The sequence below is a fragment of the Nicotiana tabacum genome, chromosome 8 (assembly GCF_000715075.1).
Source record: "Nicotiana tabacum cultivar K326 chromosome 8, ASM71507v2, whole genome shotgun sequence".
NCBI classification, from domain to species: Eukaryota; Viridiplantae; Streptophyta; class Magnoliopsida; order Solanales; family Solanaceae; genus Nicotiana; species Nicotiana tabacum.
Genome location: NC_134087.1, coordinates 132,278,007 through 132,290,268, shown reverse-complemented (window position 1 = coordinate 132,290,268; position 12,262 = coordinate 132,278,007).

The following is a 12,262-nucleotide window of genomic DNA, read 5'->3' as shown; positions in this document are numbered from 1 at the left end:
CATCATAACTCTTTTGTCTCGACTGCGCTGTACGAAGCCTCTCCTGAATCACCTTCACCTTGTCTAAAGCATCCTACACCAAGTCTGTACCCAATAGCCTAGCCTCACCCGGCTCAAACCAACCAACTGGAGATCTACACCACCTCCCATACAAAGCCTCATATGGAGTCATCTGAATACTCGACTGGTAACTATTGTTATAAGCAAATTCTATGAGCGATAGAAACTAATCCCATGACCCTCCAAAATCAATGACACAAGCGCGCAACATGTCCTCCAATATCTGAATAGTGCGCTCGGACTGCCCATCCGTCTAAGGGTGAAAAGTTGTGCTCAACTCAACCTGAGTGCCCAACTCTCGCTGCACATACCTCCAAAACTGTGAAGTAAACTGAGTGCCCCTATCTAAAATGATGGAAACTGGGACACCATGCAAACGAACAATCTCCCGGATATAGATCTCTACCAACCGCTCTGAAGAATAGGTAGTACACACAGGAATGAAGTGCGCGAAGTTGGTCAGCCGATCCACAATCACCCAAATAGTATCAAACTTCTTCAAAGTCCGTGGGAGCCTAACTACAAAGTCCATGGTGATCCGCTCCCACTTCCACTCTAGAATATCCATCTGCTGAAGCAAGCCACCCGATCTTTGATGCTCATATTTCACCTGTTGACAATTGAGACACCGAACTACAAATCCCATAATGTCATTCTTCATTCTCCTCCACCAATAATGCTGTCTCAGATCTTGATAGATCTTCGCGACACCCGGTTGAATGGAATACCGCGAGCTATGGGCCTCCTCCAAAATCAACTCCCGAAGCCCATTTACATTGGGCACACATATCTGGCCCTACATCCTTAACACCCCATCATCACCAATGGTCATATCTCTGGTATCATCATGCTGAACTCTGTCCTTAAGGACCAGAAAATGAGGATCATCATACTAGCGCTCTCTGATGCGATCAAATAAGGAAGACCGAGAAATCACACAAGCCAATACCCGACTGGGCTCCGAAATGTCTAACCCCACGAACCGATTGGCCAAGGATTGAACATCAACTACAAGAGGTCTCTCCCCAACATGAATATATGCCAAACTCCCCATACTCACCGCTTTTTGGCCCAAAGCATCGGCCACCACATTGGCCTTCCCCGGATGGTACAAAATGGTAATATCATAATCCTTTAGCAACTCCAACCATCTCCGCTACCTCAAATTGAGATCCTTCTGCTTGAAGAAGTGCTGGAGGCTATGATGATTAGTAAATATCTCACAAGACACACCATACAAATAATGCCTCCAAATCTTCAACGCATGAATAATGGCAGCCAACTTCAAATCGTGAACAAGATAGTTCTTCTCATAGGGCTTCAACTGACGAGAAGCATAAACAATAACTCTACCCTTCTACATCAACACACACCCAATACCAACTCTCTAAGCATCACAATTCACGGTATATGAACCTAAAGCTGATGGCAAAACTAATATTGGAGATGTGGTCAAGGCAGTCTTGAGCTTCTGAAATCTCTCCTCACACTCGTCCAACCACCTGAATGGAGCACCTTTTTGAGTCAACTTGGTCAAGGGCGATGCGATAGATGCGAATCCCTGAACACATCGGCGATAATAACCCGCCAAACCAAGAAAGCTGTGTATCTCTATGGCTGAGGACGGTCTGGGCCAACTCTGAACCACCTCTGTCTTCTTCAGATCAACCTGAATACAGTCGCTTGACACCACGTGTCCCAAGAAAGACACTGAACTGAGCCAAAACTTACACTTGGAGAACTTTGCATAAAGTTTCTCCTCCCTCAATCTCTGCAACACAACTCTCTAATGCTCTGCGTGCTCCTCCTAACTACATGAATACACAAGAATATCATCAATGAAAACTATGACAAACGAGTCGAGATAAGGCCAAAACACGTTGTTCATCAAATGCATGAACGCTGCTGGAGCATTGGTCAGCCCAAAAGACATCACCAATAATTCATAATGACCATATCGGGTCCTAAAAGCTGTCTTAAGAATATTCGAGTCCCTGATCTTCAACTGGTGATAACCTGAACGGAAATCAATCTTAGAGAACACCCTCACTCCCTGAAGCTGGTCAAATAAATCATCAATGTGAGGCAAATGATACTTGTTCTTAATTGTAACCTTGTTCAACAGCCTATAATCAATGCACATCCTCATAGTGTCATCCTTCTTCTTCACAAATAGAATAGGCGCACCCCAAGGTGACACACTAGGCTGAATGAACCCCTTATCCAGGAGTTCCCGAAGCTGCTCCTTTAACTCCTTCAACTCCGCTGGTACCATACAATACGGTGGAATAGAGATGGGCTGAGTGCCCGGCACCAAATCAATACCAAAATCAATATCTCTGTCCATTGGTATGCCCGACAGGTCTGCAGGAAACACATCGGGAAAATCCCTCAAAAAAGGAACATAATCAATACTAGGAGTCTCTACATCGACATCCCTCACAAAGTCTAAGTAAGAAAGACAACCCTTCCCAACCATTCGCTGGGCCTTCAAGAATGAAATTACCCTACTGGGAACATAATCCGTCGAACCTCGCCACTCAATCTGTGGCACACCCAGCATAGCCAATGTCACTGTCTTAGCATGACAGTCCAAAATAGTGCGACACGGAGATAGCCAATCCATGCCCAATATAACATCAAAGTCTACCATACATAACAACAAAAGATCCACTTGGGTCTCCAGACCCCCAAGAGTCACCACACATGACCGGTACACACGGTCTACAACAACAGTATCGCCCACCGGAGTAGATACACAAAACAGATGAAACAAGAGACTCACGAGGTGTATCCAAATAACGAGCAAAGTATGATGACACATAAGAATAAGTGGAACCGGGATCAAATAATATAGAGGCATCTTTGTGGCAGACTAAGACAATACCTGTGATCACAGCGTCTGAAGCAATAGCATCGGGTCTAGCTGGAAGTGCATAGAAACGGGCCTGACCACCACCTGATCGACCTCCCCCTAGGGCGACCCCTAGCTGACTAACCTCCACCCCTAGCTGGGTGGGTGGGTGGTGGTGAAGTAACTGGCGCTGAAGCCGTTAGCTGACTCCTCTGCTGAGATGAACCCGCAAGATGACGAGGACACTGCCTCCACATATGACCCAACTCTCCACACTTATAACAACTCTCGGGCATTGGTGATGGGGACTGAAGGGAACCCCTAGCACCGGAATGACTAGCAGATGCACCTAGCATAGAAGAGCCCTGAACTGATAGAGCATGGGACGAACTCTAGGCTGGAAGGGCACTGAGTGATGACTGGCCCTGATGAGAACTGTGAGAACCATGACCCGATGATGCCCCACGATGACCTAGGTGAGCTGACTGAGCATGTCTGAATGGACAACCTCTGTCGTGCTAAAACTAACCCCTCAAAGGAGCACCACCATAACTACCAGATCCCCGAGGCCTCTTGGCCTCCCTCTCATCTCGCTCCTGGAAACAAACTAACTCAATCTCGCGAGCAATGTCAACAACCTCCTCAAAAGTAGCACTAGACACCTTCTCCCCGGTCATAAGAATCCGAAGCTGTTACGTGAGTCCATCAACGAACCTCCTAATCCTCTCTCTCTATAGGAACCAACTAAACAACATGACGAGCTAACTCTGAGAACCTCATCTCATACTGCGTCACAGTCATCTCTCCTTGACGCAACCACTAGAACTGCCTACGCAGCTCCTCTCTGTGAGACTGTGGCACATACTTCTCCAAAAAGAGAATGGAGAACTGCTGTCAGGTAAGAGGTGTTGCACCAACAGGCCTACGCCTCTCATAAGCCTCCCACCAAGTGAAGGCGACTCCAGAAAACTGAAAAGTAGTGAAAGCGACCCCGCTGGTCTCCAAAATACCCGCTATACAAAGAATCCTTTGACACTTGTCCAAGAAACCTTGAGAATCCTCGCCCTCTGCACCACAGAAAGTCGGAGGCTGAAGTTTACCAAACCTCTCCAACCTATGATGCTCGTCCTTTGGCATAGTAGGGGCCACATAGTCCTGAACAACTACAACCAGCTGGGCTGGAGGTGCCTCCGGTGTCTGAAGTCCCTGCACGACCTGCTCAGGTGTGCGAGCAGCAGGAGTCTGAGTGCCTCCCTAATCCTGAGAAGTAGTCATGGCTGTAGTAACTGAGACCGCCTAAGCTAGGCCAGTGCATACTGATAGAATCTGAGCCAGGGCCTCCTGAAGACCCGGAATCATAATGGGCACAATTGGTGCCTGTGCTGATGCTGCTAGAGCATCCACAACTAGGGCCTGATCATGAACTGGGGCGGCTGGTGAATCTGCAGGTACTGCCCTAGCTGCGGTGCGGGCTATACCTCTACCCCCACCACGTCCTCGGCCTCTAGTGGCCCCTACTAGTGGTCGTCCATCCTGACTGGTAGTACGTGTCCTCACCATCTATGAGAGAATAAATAACAGAAATTTAGTACTCGGATCAACAAATTCGCACGACAAGAATTTCAAGAATATAAAGTTTTTCCTAAAGGTTCTACAGCCTATCGAGGATAAATACAAACATCTCCATACCGATCCGCGAGACTCTACTAAACCTACTCATGACTCGTGAGACCTATGTAACTTAGGCTCTGATACCAATTTTTCACGACCCTAAATTCGAACCCGGTCATGATGGCGCCTATCATGAAACAAGGCTAGCCGAGACAAACCCCCAATCCATTTAAATAGTTATAATAATTCAATTTAAGTCATTAATAAGTGATATACCCCAAAATATAGTGGAATAGAACAAGTTCGGAAATAAACACAGCCCGACATTGGGGTGTCACCAATCATGAACATCTAAACATCCGTTTAAGAGAAAGAAGAGAATACAAAGTCTACTACAAATCCAATACAAATGAAAATAGAGATAGGAAGGAGAAACACTGGCTGCGAACTCCGAACAGTCTGCTGGAAGCAATCAGCCCTTGCTAGTAGGAACCGAGGCTCCTGAATCTGCACACAGGGTGCAGGGAGTAATGTGAGTACGCCAACTCAGTGAGTAATAAAAGTAAAGGCAGGTGAGCGATATAAAAACACATAAAACACAGCAAAATGTCACAAAGAGGCAGTGTAAAACCAATACAATGCAATAAATAGTGAAATACTTGTAAAAACACCTTAGTTCAGTATAAGTTTCTTTAAAACATCTTTTAACAGTTAATAGAGTGAATGAAAAAAATAGTGAGAAAAGATAAACACATAAAACCAGCTCCTTGGGCAAAGTACCAACAGAATCAGTCCCTCGGGCTATCTCACAATCACTCGTATCAGTCCCTCGGGCAATAACATGGAACAACATTAGCCCCTCGGGCTATAACACATCTCACACTGGGTACCCGCGCTCACTGGGGGTGTACAAACTACGGGAGGGGCCCCTTACGGCTCAAGTGCAATAACAATCCATCTCGTGGTATAATCAAATAGGCTCTCGATCTCATATCAAGCCACCTTGTGGCGTACAACTCAGGCCCTCGGCCTCATAATCATGAATCAGCACAATACCACTGCGGCGCGTAGCCCGATCCCATATTAACCTCACAACACAGAAAATATGATGCTCATCTCAAAATATTATTTAAGATGTCAAAATAGAGTAAACATGGCTGAGTTATGAAAACAATGGAATATGGCATGACTGAGTACAAGTAGTCAAAACAATGAGGAATAGTAGTAAATATCCTCTAAGGGTCCAAAACAGTTGGCACGAGGCCCAACTATGGCATTCTGCCCAAAACATGATGATAGCAAATAGTTTTTAATCAAATACGCAGTTAAGCAGTCATACGGGATGGACTAAGTCACAATCCCTAATGGTGCACGATCCCACGCTCGTCATCTAGCGTGTGCATCACCTCAAAATAGTACAATGATGTGAAATTCGAGGTTTCATACCCTCAGGACAATATTTACAATCATTACTCACCTCTATCCGGTCCAAACTCTAGCCCGCGATGGCTTTGCCCCTCGAATCGGCCTCCGGATGCTCCAAATCTAACCAAAATCAGTACATAACCATCAAAATATGCTAAGAGAACAAAGCCCACTCGATAGTAATCAAATTACAACACAAATCCCAAAATTAACCAAACCCGACCCCGGGCCCACGTCACGAAATCTGGTAAAAATTACATCAATAAGCTCCTTATCTTCCCATGAGTTCATCCATATCAAAAGGACCAAAATCCGACCACAAATTGCCCCTTAAAACCTTACTCAAAGGTCTCCAATCTCAAGCCCTAGTTTCTTCAATATTCACCCACAAATTTTCATAAATTTCAAGCCTAATCAATGAAATAATATCATAGGAACGAGTTTTATGATCAAAATTCTTACCTCAATGAAGTTCCCTCTAATTCCTTCTCCAAAATCCCCCAAAAAGTTCCAAAATCATTTTAAAATGGTGGAGAATGGCTGAAAATCGCGAAGGAGAGTTTATATACTTTCTGGCCCAGGGTTTTCGCACCTGCGGCCCAAATACCGCTTCTGCGCTACCGCTTCTGCGGTCAAGCACACCGCATTTGCGGTTCTCACTTAAAACCCAGACACCGCACCTGCGATCGGACGCCCACACCTGCGTTACCATAGGTGCGCTTACATTGTCGCTTCTGCGGTTCCATCCCCATGGCCCTTTGCCGCATCTGCGACCCATTGGGCACTTCTGCGAGCCCGCACCTGCAGTCCCCTAGCTGCAAGTGCGGTTATGACAGTAGACTCAGCTTCAGCTGCCATTTCCCAATTCCTAACTTTCCGTCAACCATCCGAAATCACCCCGAGGCCCCTGGTACCTCAACCAAAAGCACAAATAAGTCATATACCACTATCCAAACTTATACCAATCTTCAAAACACCTCAAACAACATCGAATCAACCAAAACACATCGAATTCAAGCCTAAGGTTCCAAAAATCTTTTGAATTACGCTTTTGATCAAAAGTCTATCAAACCACGTCCGAATGACCTAAAATTTTGCACACACATCCCAAATGATATAACAGACCTATTGCAACTCCTGAAATTCCATTCCGACCCCTATGTCAAAATCTCACCTATCAAACGGAAAACGCCAAAGTTCCAATTTCACCAATTCAAGCCTGAATTTACTACGGACCTCCAAAACACGTTCCTATCACCTTTATTACTAAACACTTCTAATAAAGTCACTTATTCAATATTCTCCCTCATAAACTTTTTAAGGGGTATTTATTTTTATTAAAATTGACATGCTTTGGAATTTAAGTTATTTACTGTTCAATAATAATTAATAGAAGTGCCCTTCGTTCTGTATCTATCTATCTATCTATCTATCTATCTATCTATCTATCTATCTATCTATCTATATCTTCTATCTTATTATAAAAGCATGAATACAATGTCGGTTTATAAAAATAACCTTATAATATTAAGCAGAATAACTTATAATATAAGGACATAACTGGAATTCTAGATATTACCTTATAATCTTGTTAGTTTTAAGACATAATACTACACAGTAGGAATCCTACATGATTATCCTTAGGAATTCTATTAGTATAATTATTTTCGGGCGGTCAAATTCATACAAAATTGATTAAGTAAATATATTTAGTCATGCAATCAGATTACTTTTAGGCTATACTTCTTAAAAAATTCTATTACTAATTTAATTCGAAAACGTATTATAATATCATGTTACTAATTTCATTTGAGAACGTATTATATTGTCCAAATCTATTTAGAAAAAGGAGAGTCTATTTTATTATAAAAGCATAAATACAATATTAATATACCAAAATAGCCCTAAAATATTAAGCGGAAGAACTCATAATGAAAGGACATAACTGCAATAACCTTTTTTTGAACTACAATACCTTCTTTGCTAATTTTTAATATTTAATATTTTAAAATAATAAAATTTTATCTATTAAATTCTTACTAAAAATATATAGGAAGATTTAATAAAATCAATTTCATAAGAATACTCTGTATTGGCAATACATTAACACTCCATAATGTCCAATACGAAAAAATATAATATTAAATAGACTACATAAAGAGTGAAAATTGAGAAAATAATATCCCGTAATATATTTTTATATTATATTTGAATAATTTTCCTACTCAAATAATATCTTTTAATTAATTATTTGTGTAATACTGAAAAATACCTAATATTAAACAACAACTAAGAAAATATTTAAGAATATAAATGTGTGAGAAAGAGAAAAAAATGGTTGGGAAACGTCAATATTACTAATGGTTCTACAAACATAAAGATCTAAAAGTGAAATGTCATATCAATTATTTACTCTTTAAAAATTAAATTTATAGTGGATAAAATTATAATTAAGATTAAATATTCAAAATAAGAGATGAACTAATATTAAGATCTGAATCAACATAGAATAAATTATTTTTATGCTAAAACCAAGTAATTAAATCTTTTAATTAATTATTTAGCAAGAGAATCCAATTCAATTATTTTTAATTCATTGTATGAGTAAAATTCTTATTCAAGTTAAAAAAAAAATCTTAAGATACGTAAATTTATTCCATAAAAAGAGAGTTAGAACACAAATTAAAAATGTTAGTATATTATTAAGAATCAAAGTGCTATAAAAGTGACGGATGAAGCACAATCAAAGCTAAATCCTAATCAAGAACAAACTTTCAAGACTATATTATAAAGGTCGATTTTGGTATAACGGGATTATTTTTTGTAGATGCCTCCGACGGAATTGAATGTGATGACCCAAAAGGTCATCACTTGTTTTTAAAATGAATTTTGTGTTCAGAGGCCTTAAAAACCTCTTTCAGCATCACCTCGATTTGCATGCGCAGTCCGGGCGCGTAGCCCGGAAGCTATTATGTGAAAATCTGTGAAAATGTTGAAATTTTGACTTAAAATACATTTGAGTTGACTTTGGTCAACATTTTGGGTATGGAAAAATATGGGACTTGGGCGTATGCCCGAAATCGAATTTCGAGGTCCCAAGTCCAAGAAATGGATTTTTAAAAGAAATTGTTTTCTAAAAAATATAAAGGTTTTTGAAAGTGAAATGCTATGTGAAATATGTAGTATCGGACCCGTATTATAGTTTCGGAGCCGGGTACATGTTCAATATGATTTATATGTATTGTCGGTGAAGTTTGGTAAGAAATGGGATCCCTTTGATGTGATTCGGACCTAAAATGCAAAATTTGATGTTCAAAGAAGTTTTGAGAAATTCCATTGATTTTGGGGTTTAATTCGATGTTCATGATGTTATTTTGGCGATTTGATCATCCGGATAAGTTCATATGGTGTTATTGAGTTAGTATGTATATTTGGTTTGGAGCCCCGAGGGCTCGGGTGAGTTTCGGATGTGTTTTAGAAGGTTTTGAACTCATAAAAAGTTGCAGGTTTTTCAGTTATGGTGTTCCGGTATTTTCTTCTTCGCGTTCGTGGGAGGACCCTCGCGAACGCGATGAGTTATTCATGCTGAAGGAAATTTCCTTCTACGTGAACGCGAGACCCAGGTCGCGAACGCGAAGCTTTGGGGGGTCTTCCCTTCGCGAACGCGGCCTGGTATCGCGAACGCGAAGGCTTATGAGCCTGGGCAGGGGGAGGGGTATTATACCTACGCGAACACGACCACCTGGACGCGAACGCAAAGGCTCGAGGAGTTAGTGCTCCACGAACGCGAAGGTCTCTCAGGACTAGTTCATCGCGAATGCGATGAGCCTGTTGCGAACGCATAGACCAAATTCGCCCAGTTATTTTTAAATTCAAAAACAGAATACATTACGAGAATTTCACCATTTTTCATAAACTTCATCTTCTCCACACCTCTTGGGCGATTTTTGAAGAGGAACTTCACCATAGCTTCATAGGTATGTAATTCTAAGCTCGTTTTCTTCCATTTTTATCAACAACCACTAGATTTCTAGGCCTAAAACATGAGATTAAGGGTAGAAAATTAGGGATTTGGGTAGAGTTAGGCTTTTTGATTATTTGGGAATTTGACCTCGTTTTGGGGTCGGATTTTAAAATAAATTATATATCTAGCTCGTGGATGAATGGGTGATTGAGTTTTGGTCCGAACCTCGTGTATTGACCTAGCGGGCTCGGGATCGATTTTTGACTTTTTGGGAAAAATAATTAGAAAGCTATAATTAAGCATTGGAATTGGATTGTTTAGCGTCTATTGATGTTATTAAGTCGATTATGTCTAGATACAATTGATTTGGAGCCAAATTCAAAAGGAAAAGTGGTGTTTGAGGTTTGAGTTGGCCGTGGAAGTTCGAGGTAAGTGTTTGGTCTAACCTTAGCTTGAGGGATTAGGAGTTGTGTCCTATTTGCTACTTGTTTCTTGTTGAGTACGACGTATAGGCATGGTGACGAGTATCTATACGTTGGTGTCGAGCATGACCGTGAGTCTTGGATTGTAATTTATTAAGTTTTTAAATAATACTACGGATGCTTAAGTTGATGACTCTCTGTATTGGACAAGGATCGTGATTATTCTCGTGGAAATGACTTATGACTAAGTATTGGTGTTAGCTGAGGTAGTTAGATGTTGGAACAAGTTTGGCTATAGCTGTTTCTCCCTTGCCGGGATGTTGTTACTTATACTGTCGATTCCCTTGCCGGGATAGTGTAGTCCATTATTGATCCCTTGCCGGGACTCTTGCTATGATTGTTGTTGATTGTATATGTGGATCGGGTTGCACGCCGCAACAATGAGATATTTGGATCGGGTTACATGCCGCAACAATGATATATTTGGATCGGGTTGCACGCCGCAACAATGAGATATTTGGATCGGGTTGCATACCACAACTATGAGATATTTGGATCGGGTTGCACGCCGCAACAATGATATATTTGGATCGGGTTGCACGCCAGAACAATGATATATTTGGATCGGGTTGCACGCCGCAACAATGATATATTTGGATCGGGTTGCACGCCGCAACAATATTATGTGTGGATCGGGTTGCATGCCGCAATAGTGATAAATGATATGGATCTGGTTGCGCGCTGCAACAGTGTTGATTTATATTGGGATCGGGTTGCACGCCGCAACAATTGTTGATACAAAGTGTTTATAGATTGGATACAAATTTCTTATTATTTTGCTGTGATATCTAAGCTGTTCTTTTGCTGTTACTCTTGATTTACTGTTGATATTGGTATACCCCGCAGCATGTACCCCCTCCCATATTTACTTGTTTATTTCTATTTTATTTTCCGTTGTATATTATATAACTGCACAGGTTATTTGGTAGTCTGGTTCTAGCCTCGTCACTACTTCGCCGAGGTTAGGCTAGGCACTTACCAGCACATGGGGTCAGATTATGCTGACACTACACTCTGCACTATGTGCATATCCTGGAGCAACTCTTGGACTCTAGCATTTGGGTGGCTGCCTTCAGTCCAGCTAGAGATCCCGAGGTAGTCCTGCAGGCGTCCGCAGGCCCGGCGTTCTCTTCTATCTTATTATGTGCTCTATTTTCACTTGTATCCGAGACAGACCGTACTTCCTTTTTCAGGCACTTGTATGTAGTACTCATATACAACCCGTGATATTGTGACACCAGATTCCAGGTAGAGACGTATGTTGGCATTGTAGTACTAGCTTTGCTTATTTTATCAGTTTAAGTTTTCCGCTTGTTTTATTTTATCATTAATATTCAATGTTGATTACCTATTAATCTCAATTGTTAAAAAGGGGTAAAATAAAAGGGGTAGTGATTCTTCATGCGCGGCTTGACTAGCTTCTACGAGTAGGTGCCATCACGACTCACGAGAGTGGGAAATCTGGGTCGTGAGGAGTTGGTATCAGAGCTCTAGGTTACATAGGTCTCACAATTCACGGACAAGTTTAGTAGAGGCTGAGGGATCGATATGGAAACTGTATTTATACCCTAGAGGCTACAGAGTTAGGAAAAACTTCACATTTATTCTTTCTTGTCATGCGGTTTGGTTTCTCAATGCTAATTGAATTTCTACTATGTTCTTTCATAGATGGCGAGAACACGCGCTTCCTCATCTACCGATCAGCAGCCCGAGCCCCCGGCAACAGCTCCCACAAGGGGCTGAGGGCGAGGCCGTGTTAGAGGCCAAGGCAGGGATAGAGCTCAGCCCAGAGCAACAGCACCAACAATGGAGCCTCGGGTTGACTTTGATGATGAGGTTCCGGCCTAGACAGTTCTGGTGGGCCCA